This window comes from Pongo pygmaeus, chromosome 23, assembly GCF_028885625.2.
Source record: "Pongo pygmaeus isolate AG05252 chromosome 23, NHGRI_mPonPyg2-v2.0_pri, whole genome shotgun sequence".
NCBI classification, from domain to species: domain Eukaryota; kingdom Metazoa; phylum Chordata; class Mammalia; order Primates; family Hominidae; genus Pongo; species Pongo pygmaeus.
Window position 1 is genome coordinate 60,832,486 of NC_085931.1, and position 10,684 is coordinate 60,843,169.

Sequence of the window (10,684 nt, forward strand, 5' to 3'; positions counted from 1 at the left end):
GGTGTGGGAGGGACAGGGGAGCCAGTCCTCCATGAAGGGAGTTTCCAGTTGACGCAGGCCCCACCCCCAAGTCCCCGTGAGTGGGGCAGACGGGTGCTGGACTGGACCATGCACAACCTCAGGGAGAGGGCCCAGAGGGAGCAGAGGAGGCTGGGGCCCGGGGGCACAGGGCACATTCACAGAGCCCCTCCTGTGCCATCCTCCCACCTGCGTACCCTACAGGGGGTAGTACAGGGGCCCTGGAAGCTCCAAGGTAGAAAGAGACACAACCCAGAGAGCTGAAAGGAGGCAGAGGCAGGATTCAAGCCCAGATCTCTCATTGTAGGAATGAGAGGTGGCGTCCAGGAGCCTTGGGATGTGAGCTGGGGCCGGGAGACAGACGGCGTGGGAGCTGGGTTGGGAGGGGGACAAGAGGTGACAGAGCCCCACCTTGGACTCCGCTGGAGTGAGTGTGTGCAGCAACCCGACCTCCACCCCTCCACTCGGAGCCACACCCACTCTGCGTGTCCTCCCAGCCTGCAGTGTAACCAGACCCTGAAGGGGCTGCTGTGCCCCAGGGACTTGCACTAAGGACAGAGTGAGAAGTATGCGTCAGAGGGTCTCTCATGCAGGAAAACCGGGTTGTGAATCTCACCAGCTACACACACTGCAGGCCCTATAGAAGGAAGTGACAGGAGGGGGGACAGGTCTCCTCCCTCCCCAACACAGGGGGGTCCCAACCCAGAGGGCCCGGGGAGGTGGGAAGCATCATCAACTCCCAGTCCACACAGCTGCCTCCTGAGACAGGCGAGTCTGCATCAGCAAATAAAAAGGGCTGAGAAACATACTTTGCTTTCCCTGCAGCCAACCCCAGGGCTCCCCCAGGCGGCAGGGCAGGCAGGTGCAGTGGGCCCATGAGGACACCTTTCCAGGACAGTTGGTCACTTTCAGCCTTTCCCTTGCCCGCCCCTTTCAGATTGAGGATGGTGCCCACCTACTTTGCTGAGCCAGAGGGGCCCATTTGATAGAAAGAGGTGGATGGTAGTGTTGGGGAACAAACCTTTCCGCAAGGCCCTGGAGCCCCCACAGCCCCTGGGAGGGCAGCCCATCTATGCGGCCCGAGCCCACCCAACTCCTGTGAGGGCCCCACGGTGAACCCACAAGTAACCGGCCCAGCCTGCGCCTGCCTCCCTGGAGCCTCTCCAACTCTTGTGAGGGCCCCATGAGTAACCAGCCCAGAAGCCACGGCCGCTCAGGAGTGCCTGCCCAGCCCCCAGACCCTCCGGTCAGCGTTCAGGGATGTCGTCGGGCACTTTGCTCCTCCCGCGTAGGCTCAGCTACAGAAACACCATTACCGTGGCCGAGCCGTAGCCTGGGTGCAGCTCATCCCGAGAAGAACCCCTCGCTGACGGCTTCATTAAGAGGAGACTGGACACCCTTCCGAGCCAGGCATGGCCACAGAGGTGTAGGAGGCCAAGGCCATCTTACAGGCTGGATGACTGAGGGCTCCAAGAGGGACCCACATGGAGGGGAGCTCCCACCCTGATCCTCTCCAGATCTGCAGAGGCCTCAGACTTCAGGGTCACGGAAGACCCCTGCAAAGTGTTGTCTGAAACAGGCTCACTGCCCTGAGTTTCCACGGGATACGCCTGGGGTAGGATGAGGGGTGTCTGTAGGATGCTGTTCCCCCTTGGGGTGAGGGGGCTTCTCCAATGAGCACTCAGCCCCAGTACAGAAACAGGGACACAGTGTGTCCATCAGCCCCTTGGAGTCTGCATTTCCCGCCCCTGCGAGTCCGCATGTCCCACCCCCGGGAGTCCGCGTGTCCTGCCCCCCAGGGAGTCTGCGTTTCCCACCCCAGGGAGTCTGCATTTCCTGCCCCTGGACATCATGAGCTGTGTCCAGAACATCCCTCTCAGAACTCAACCAGGTGCAGTGGCTCACACCTGTCATCCCAGCACTTTGGGAGGCTGAGGCGGGTGGATCACCTGAGGTCAGGAGTTCGAGACCAGCCTGGCCAACACAGTGAAACCCCATTTCTACTAAAAATACAAAAAATTTGCTGGGCATGGTAGTGGGCACCTGTAATCTCAGCTGCTTGGGAGGCTGAGACAGAAGAATAGCTTGAACCTGGGAGGCAGAGGTTGCAGTGAGCCGAGATCACACCATTGCACTCCAGCCTGGGCGACAGGCAAGACTCTGTCTCAAAAATAAATAAATAAATAAAACTCTCCCAGCAGCTGGGGACACCCAAGACTGCACTGAGCCCCTTGGCCATGGCCCCTCCAGTCCCTGAAAACTTCCCCGTCTTCATCCACTGCAAGTAGACAGCACGCACGCCTCCCGGCCACCCCATCCATGACGCGCTGACCCATGGAGTCCCCAACATCTGCTCCTTGGGTCGGAGGGCACGGCAGCAAAGCAGCGGGTTTAATTAATCACACCAAACTCAGTCGCTGGTGACCCCAGGCACAGCCAGGGAGGGCACTGGGGAACAGGCAGCCGAGAGAGTCACCTGCCACCTTCTCTCCCCATCATGGGAGACAGGAGCTGATTAAAATGCACATGATTTATTGGGATTTATTGGAAAGGGGCCTGTCATCTGTTAATTTACCATCTTAGTTTCCATCAGGGACACTTTTTCTACTTCTGCAGATAATCGGGGAGAAGATTTCTTGCAAAGGGTGGTCTTGACCCCTGCAAGACACGGTTTCCCAGGCGAACATCCTAAATGGGGTAATTAGAGCTGAGAATCGCAAATATCCATCCTCTAAACTGAATAAAAATGGAAATACCGCACTGAGGCATCATTATGTGCTCATCGAGTGAAATCCCGTTCCTCGCATCCATTAACCTTTTGTTGTGTGGCCCTCCCGCACGGCACGGAGGCCAGCGCTGGGCACGTCTGTCTCCGAGTGATGAATGAGCTGTCCATCCAGACGCCTGACGGTTTGACCTTTATTCAGCTAAAAGCACGGGGGCCCCTGGTGTTAAGTGGATGCCACTCCAGGATGAAATTGATCCAGAGTAAGCATCTTTGTAGTTGTCTTAGATAATGTGATGGGAAATGTACTCTCAGCTCAAGGATAAGTTAACAAAGCCCAATGCAAATACCAATAGTCTTTTCCCCCAACTGATTTGCTTTAACGCAGAGCTACACTGTCTACCTCACTAAAGAAACTCAGGCTCTTGGACACACCAAGGCCTTCCACCAGACTAAAGGGAAGGGCCACGAACCATCACACAAGCAGTGCTCTGGAGGCACTGAGGCGGACTCGAACGCCTTCATGTTAATGCAGTTCCACACAACAGTGAATTTGAACCTCAAAAAAATACACTGAAGTCATTGAGAATGCTTTGGAAAAAATGAATGGGGAAGAACCTTGTCCCACAAAAACTAAACACAGTGCTGGGACTACTCCAAATAAGAGCAGGCAAGTGAGACGCACGCACGGCCCTTTCCTAGACAACAATCCTAGAAAGGGGATTAAACAGACTGAACGACACGGGGGCTCCCAGTGCACACAGGTGGCCAGAGGAGTCCATTCGGACGAGCGTCCGCTGTAAAGAGGGTGCCACCAGCCCCGCGGCTCTGTGTGTGGAGAAGGGCGGAGGAAAACCACAACCTTTCTGGGTGAAGGAGTCAGAGGTGAGCAGTCAGAGTGCAGGAGCGTGGTGAGGAACACCTAGGGAGACGCAGAGTGAGATCCAAATTCTGGGCATAAACCCAGCCCGACCCACAGCTGCACTGTAGGGAAGACACCTGGGGCCGGCGGCAACGCAGGCGAGGCCAGGAGAAGCTCATTCCCGGGAGGAGAGCCCCACAGGCCGGACCCGCGAGTCAGCTGCTGTGTTGAACCAAGCACATCCCCTGGCTGAGACGCTGAGAAAGCAGAAACCACAGGCATGAAGAATCCAGTGGGAAGGCTAGGCCCATGTCTGCCCAATTTCACAGGCAGCGAGGAGAACATCAGGAGCCAGGCTAAAGAAGAAGGGCAGCCCCAAGGAGCCACCAAGGCCGAGCAGGGATGAAACGGCCCCCTGGAGCCAGGAACACCAAGTCTGCAGAGCAAATCCAGAACAGCTCACCACCTCCCGAGCAAAACGAAAAACAACCCCCAGAAAAACACAAGGAAATTCAGAGTCACTAAAACGCATTCCCTACAACATCAGCTTTTCACCCCAAAATTGTCAGACAACAGGAAGTGCTCACCCACAGTCAGGAAAAAAGGCAGCTGATAGACACTGACTTCAAGTGGACCCAAATGGTGAATTTAGCAAAAGAAACCATCAAAGCAACCGTTATAAATACGTTCTTAAAAAACTAAAATAAGGTGACTGGCGCGGTGGCTCACGCCTGTAATCCAGCACTTTGGGAGGTTGAGGTGAGTGGATCAGTTGAGGTCAGGAGTTCGAGACCAGCCTGGCCAACATGGCGAAACCCTGTCTCTACTAAAAATACAAAAATTAGCTGGGGGTGGTGGCGGGCGCCTGTAATCCCAGCTACTTGGGAGGCTGAAGCACAAGAATTTCTTGAACCCAGGAGGCAGGGGTTTCAGTAAGCTGACATCGCGTCATTGCCTTCCAGCCTGGGCGACAGACAAAAACTATCTTAAAAAAAATAAAAATAAAAAATAAATAAAGTATATCCAAATAATAAAATATGTATAAGTACAGAAAAATATTATATCAATGAATAAATGGGAAATCTCAAGAGAGAAGTGAAAACTAGAGAAAACAGACGGCAATTCTAGAAGTGGAAACTGCAATAAATGAAGCAGAAATTTACTAGACAGCCTTGACATCACTTTGGAGGTGGCCAAGGAAAATAAACTTGAGAACACAGCAATAGAATTTGCCGGATTCAAAATGAAGAGAAGGCTGGACACAGTGGCTCGCGCCTGTCATCCTAGCACTTTGGGAGACCAAGGCAGGCAGATCGCTTGAGCCCAGGAGCTGGAGACCAGCCTGGGCAACATAGTGAGACCCCACCTCTACAAAAAATACAAAAAAAAAAAAAATGGCTGGGCGTGAAGGTGCACACTTGTAGTACCAGCTACTTGGGAAGCTGAGGTAGGAGGATTGCTTGAGCCTGAGAGGTCGAAGCTGCAGTGAGTCATGATCACAACACTGCACTCCAGCCTGGATGACAGAGTGAGACCCTGTCTCAAAAACAAAAGCAAAATGCAGAGGTTGAAGAAAAATGAGCCAAGCCTCAGAGACCTGAGGGCCAAGAGCCAGTGGCCCTGCGTGTGGACGATGGCCGTTACAGGAGTGGAGCGAGAAGGGCATGCATTGGCCAGGTCCATACAGTGGCCAAAAACTTCCAGAATTTGGTGGAAAATGTTAACTTACAGACGCAAAAAGTTCAACAAACCCCAAGCAGGATAAACAGGGGAAAGAAACAGTCCTGGATACGTCGTAGCCAAGTTCTAAAAATCAAAGATAAAAAGACCATTTTGAGGCTGGGCGCGGTGGCCCCCACTTCCTATAATCCCAGCACTCTGGGAAGCCAAGGCAGGTGGATTACGAGGTCAAGAGTTCGAGACCATCCTGGCCAACATAATGAAACCCTGTCTCTACTAAAAATATAAAAATTAGCTGGCCGTGATAGCGTGCACCTGTAGTCCCAGCTACTAGGGAGGCTGAGGCAGGAGAATCTCTTGAACCTGGGAGGCAGAGGTTGTGGTGAGCTGAGATGGCACCACTGCATTCCAGCCTGGCTACAGAGCAAGATTCCAAAAAAAATAAAAAATAAAAAATAAAAGCCATTTTGAGAGAAAGAGAAGAAAACAGCATGTGAAATACGAAATAACAACAATGAAGAGAAGAGAATCACAGGAGATTCTCACCAAATGGAGACCCAAAGTGGGAAAAATACTAAGTCAATTGTTAGCAAATGGAATTATTTAAAAATCTGGCCAGGTGTGGCGGCTCACACCTGTAATTCAAGCACTTTGGGAGGCCGAAGCAGGTGGATTACCTGAGGTCAAGAGTTCGAGACCAGCCTGGGCAACATGGCGAAACCCCATCTCTACCAAAAATACAAAAATTAGCCAGGCATGGTGGTGCACGCCTGTAATCCCTGCTACTCAGGAGGCTGAGGCAGGAGAACTGCTTGAACCCAGGAGGTGGAGGTTGCAGTGAGCCAAGATTGCGCCATTGCACTCCAGCCTAGGTGACAGAGCAAGACTCTGTCTCAAAAAAAAAAAAAAAATCAGAAGGCTTTGCCCTTGTGCCAGAAAACCTATAGGAATATTCCACTACAGTAGCAGATGAAAGAGACCGTCTGTCCAAGTGTTTTCAGCTGCACGAGGCCTGGCTGCTTGTTCTCGAGGTCCAATAACGAGATGCAGACAGACTGAGAAAGGAGGGAGTTTATTTCAGCAGTCAGGTACAGGGAGGAGGTTGGAGTAGCTCACCAGACCAACTCCAAGTGACAAGTTTCTCTCCAGAGCTTGTATACACTCTGAGATCCATGCTGTGTGTGGGGTTGCACCTGCCAGCAGGACTGTTTCTTTCGATCTCTATCTCATCTTTAGCGAGGGTCTGGGGTCTGAAAAGCTTTCTCTAGAGCCTTGGAAAGTTTCTCAGTCTTAAGTGGGCTCTGGTAGGAGGTGTATGTGTAAGCATGCCTTCCCGCCCCCAACCCCCAGATGGAGTCTTGCTCTGTCACCCAGACTGGACTGCAATGGCGCGATCTCGGCTCACTGCGACCTCTGCCTTCTGGGTTCAAGTGATTCTCCTGCCTCAGCCTCCCAAGTTGGGATTACAGGCGCACACCACCGTGCCCAGCTAATTTTTGTATTCTTAGTAGAGACGGGATTTCACCATGTTGGCCAGGCTGGTCTTGATCTCTTGATTTGGTGATCTGCCTGCCTCTGCCTCCCAAAGTGCTGGGATTACAGGTGTGAGCCACCACACCCAGCCCAATGATGCTTTTATTATTGGATCAGACTTCAGCGTTTGAGAAAACCCAGGCAGGGTCTTAATGGGTTTGTTGTGGCATTGCAGCCCCCACACTCAGGCGCCAGCTTCTCCAGTTCCTTAATGTTCAGCTTATGCGTTTGTCAGAATTATAGTAAAGGGTTAGTGGAAACTGGCTGTCTGGTTGCTAATGGAAACCCGGCCTGCCCCACAAGCTCAACAGATTGGAAGAAAAAAAGGGGGGCATAAACAATGTTTCCACAACCACCAATTAGGAAAACCTCTTAGCAAGCTAGAAACAGAAAGACATTGCCTAAATGGACACAGAAGAACTACCAAAACCTGGAGCAAACTGCTTGCTTGCTAGAGAAATTTTGTAAGAATTTCCATAAAAATCAGAAACACGATGAGATTCTCCCTCTCTCTATCCTATAACGTTTGCTGGGTGCCATAGCCAAGACAGTTAGAAAAGTAAAGTAACTGAGAGGTATAAGAATTAAAAAAAGAAAAAAAAAATGCTTTCAGGTGCTGTAATGATCTGTATAAACAATCCAAATTACCAGAACTACTTGAACAATTAGCAGAACTAACCACCTTCGGTCAGGTGCTAGGAATGAGAGCCCAGAGGCAGCTCAGCACTCATCTGAGATGCAGACGTGATGGCGTCGGGCTCAGGGGATGGGGCGCTGAGGCTCAGCAAACAGTAAAGTTAAAAAGCAGATCTCTGCCTCCTCCTGTACACAGAATTAAATTCTGCGTATCAAAGAAATCTTTAAGACTAGTAAGAGAATATCTTAAATCATGAGATAGGGAAGGATTTCTTCAAACAAAACAAATAAAAAATCCTAGAGAAAAAGATTCCATACCTCTAACTCTACATTTGAAGTTTTTTTCTGACAACCACCCACGCCATTTGTTTTAAAAAACGAGCCATTGACTGGGAGAAATTTTGCAATACACACAACATAAACAGGACTAATATACAGATACATGTGGAATTCCTGCAAACAAATAAGTGAAAGAAAAACAACCCTAAAATCTGGCCAGATGAACAGGCAAACTGCAGAAGAGGAGACCCCAATAGCTAAAATAAAAATCATATAAGCGTCTCAGTCTGTCTATTCATCTGAAAATCCAAAATTAAACCGCAAAGAGATGCACATTAAGAAAACTTTCACAGCGTGACATAGGAGTGATGGGAGGATTCACAGAGCCAGGAACCTGCACACAACTGGCTTGAGCGTCCACTGGGGCAATGACCTCCAAGATCCTGGCCAGCACCCAAGCAGTGTTCGTTGGGAGCACGCACACCTCCAGCCCAGGAACTTTCCTCCCAGATGTACCCCCTGGAGCTCTGCTGGGTAAAGCGTGGCCCAGGGACCAGTGTCGGAATCTGCACATCAACAGGGTCTGCGGTCGCTTGCGAGGGGGACACCTCGGGAGACTGCCCAGAGACCCTGCCACTGAGCTCCGTGAGACACACACCGTCACATCTACTCCAGCCTCATCTGTGACTAGAAACACTGAGAACCCTGCACATCTGCAAGGCACAGAAATTAACGCTGGTGCCTTCATATTGTGCAATAACAAACTGCGGTTAACCTGAATGAAGCCGATCTCTAGAATCAAAAAGATAGTTCTGGAAAACATAAAAGACCAAATTGTAGCACATGACATTTTACAAAGTTTAAAACAGCATTCACCCAAAAGATGGCCAGTCACCCACGGCCGCACAGGTACCGTGTGAACGCGCAGCAGAGCCAAGGATGGGGTACCTGGCAGCGAGAGGGGCAGGCACGTCTTAGGAGGAAAGGTCTGCGGTGCTTTCTTTAAAAAGAAATAGAAACGATCTGAGGCAAATATGGCATCGGGTTTCCCTCCACTCATTTATACTCCTCTGGGATTTAATTTTCATATTAATAAGCAAACAAGACACGTGAAATGGGATTCCCTGGGGTTTCATAGCCGTAACCACATGCTTGGTGTCAGAAGCTCCGTAGAGAGCCTTGAGGAGATGAAGCACAATTTTTAGAAGCCAATTTTCCAAGATACCTCAAGACACTTTGTCTTGGTCTCCTCTTCCTAGAAGAACATTCTTTAAAAAAAAAAAAAAAATTAGAAACCACCTGATGTGCAAAGATGTTTATAAGAAGAAAAAACTAAAAGCAAGTCAAATGTCCCAGTAACATGGCAGGTGTGAGTCGCAGCACGGCGCCGCTGAGGAGAGCAAACCCACCCACGGCACGAGCGTGAGTCGCTGCAAACCGCAAAGGTGTGCGCCACAAAGCACCAGAGGCCCCCAGGGCCCTGCGGCCTGGCCTGGGACAGTCTGGCTTTGCAGCCCCGGAGAGGCAGGGCCTGGACCTCACCCTGGTCTCCACCTGCCACCGTGCTCTGTCCCCGCCACCCTGAATGCCCCCTTCCAGGCATCCCTGACCAGCACAGCCTCACCCCAGGGAAGCCCGACACCCTCCGCCATCTGCTGCCTGGCACACGACGTGAGCTATGGGCACTGAGGTTACCACAGGGTCCACAGCTCCAGAGCTTCCCAGAGCCAACCCCAGGCCCGCCCCACGCTTGCCCGGTGATCAGGTGAGTCTGCGAGCCTGTGGGGAGAATCCTTGGGTGCCCATGTCAGGGTTCAAGGGGTGGGCGTCATCAGAGCAGGACCAGGCACCCAGGGGCCCCAGCCGCCCCAGCTCTCATTCCTGCCCCGCCACAGGCAGGCAGCCCAGCGGGCGTCCAAACCTCCTTCAGGGGCTCCAGGGAAAGTGGTTGCCTCGGAGCCCAGGCCCAGGGGACCCTGAAAGATAAACCGCCATTGTACAGCTCCAGGGAAAATCAGAATCGTCCCTAAGGCGTCTCAACAAAGCACCCCTCAGCAAGATGGAGCCCCAGGTCCTGGAAGAGCCACGAGCTGTTCTGTCCGAAAGGGCAGAGGGCCGGAGGAGCCAGTCCTGGGGGCGGAGGTCGGGGCCACTCAGCAGGGCCTTCCTAACGTTCCGTCCGAGCGCATTCTGGAGGAAGAGCAGCTCCTCAACCGAGCCCGAGAGGGCACGGCCCCGGTCGGGGGTAGACAGCCGCATCTCTGCCCCATCTCTGCCCGCCGACACCTGTCCTGGTCCAGGTCCACCTCCCCGGGCATCCAGGCCCCAGCTCGTCCCTCTCCTTCAAGTCTTCTGGCTCTCACACCCTCTATGTGTCCGTTCTCACGCTGCTAGAAAGACCTAGCTGAGACTGGGTAATTTATTTTAAAAAGAGGTTTGGTGGACTCACAGTTCTGCAGGCTGTACAGGAAGCATGGCTGGGAGGTCTCGGGAAGCTTACAATCATGGCGGAAGGTGAAGGGGAAGCAGGCGCTTCTCACTATGGCGGAGCAGAGGAAGACACAATGGGAGGGGGAAGGACCTCACACGTTTAAACCATCAGATCTCGTGGGAACTCACTATCACGAGAACAGCAAGGGGGACTCCGCCCCCATGATCCAGTCACCTCCCGCCAGGCCCCGCCTCCAACACTGGGAATTATAAACCCTCCTGAGATTTGGGTGTGGACTCATAGCCAGACCACAGCACACCCCCCAGATCAGGCTCCTGATCTGGGCACCTGCCCAGTCTCCTGCAGAAGCTCCAGCCAGAGCCCCGGGACCCTGCGATCCCCCTCCCTGAGAGCCCCTCTCAGCCCATCCACAGGTTATATCCTTCCCATCTCCAGATGGGGCTCAGGCCCGCCCTTCCTCCAGCCCCTGCCATCTCCTGGCCAGTGACCCGGTGACGTC

At 52.5% G+C, this 10,684-nt stretch overlaps 1 long non-coding RNA gene across 1 annotated transcript in view; it reads right to left on the reverse strand.

Annotated features, from left to right (window-relative positions):
* Window positions 1-10,298, reverse strand: part of LOC129023265 (uncharacterized) — a 36,278-nt gene extending 25,980 nt beyond the window's left edge. The window contains exon 1 of the long non-coding RNA XR_008496745.2: window positions 10,183-10,298. This is a non-coding gene — a long non-coding RNA (uncharacterized LOC129023265). The remainder of the gene's footprint in view (window positions 1-10,182) is intronic.
* Window positions 10,299-10,684: the final 386 nt, after the last annotated feature.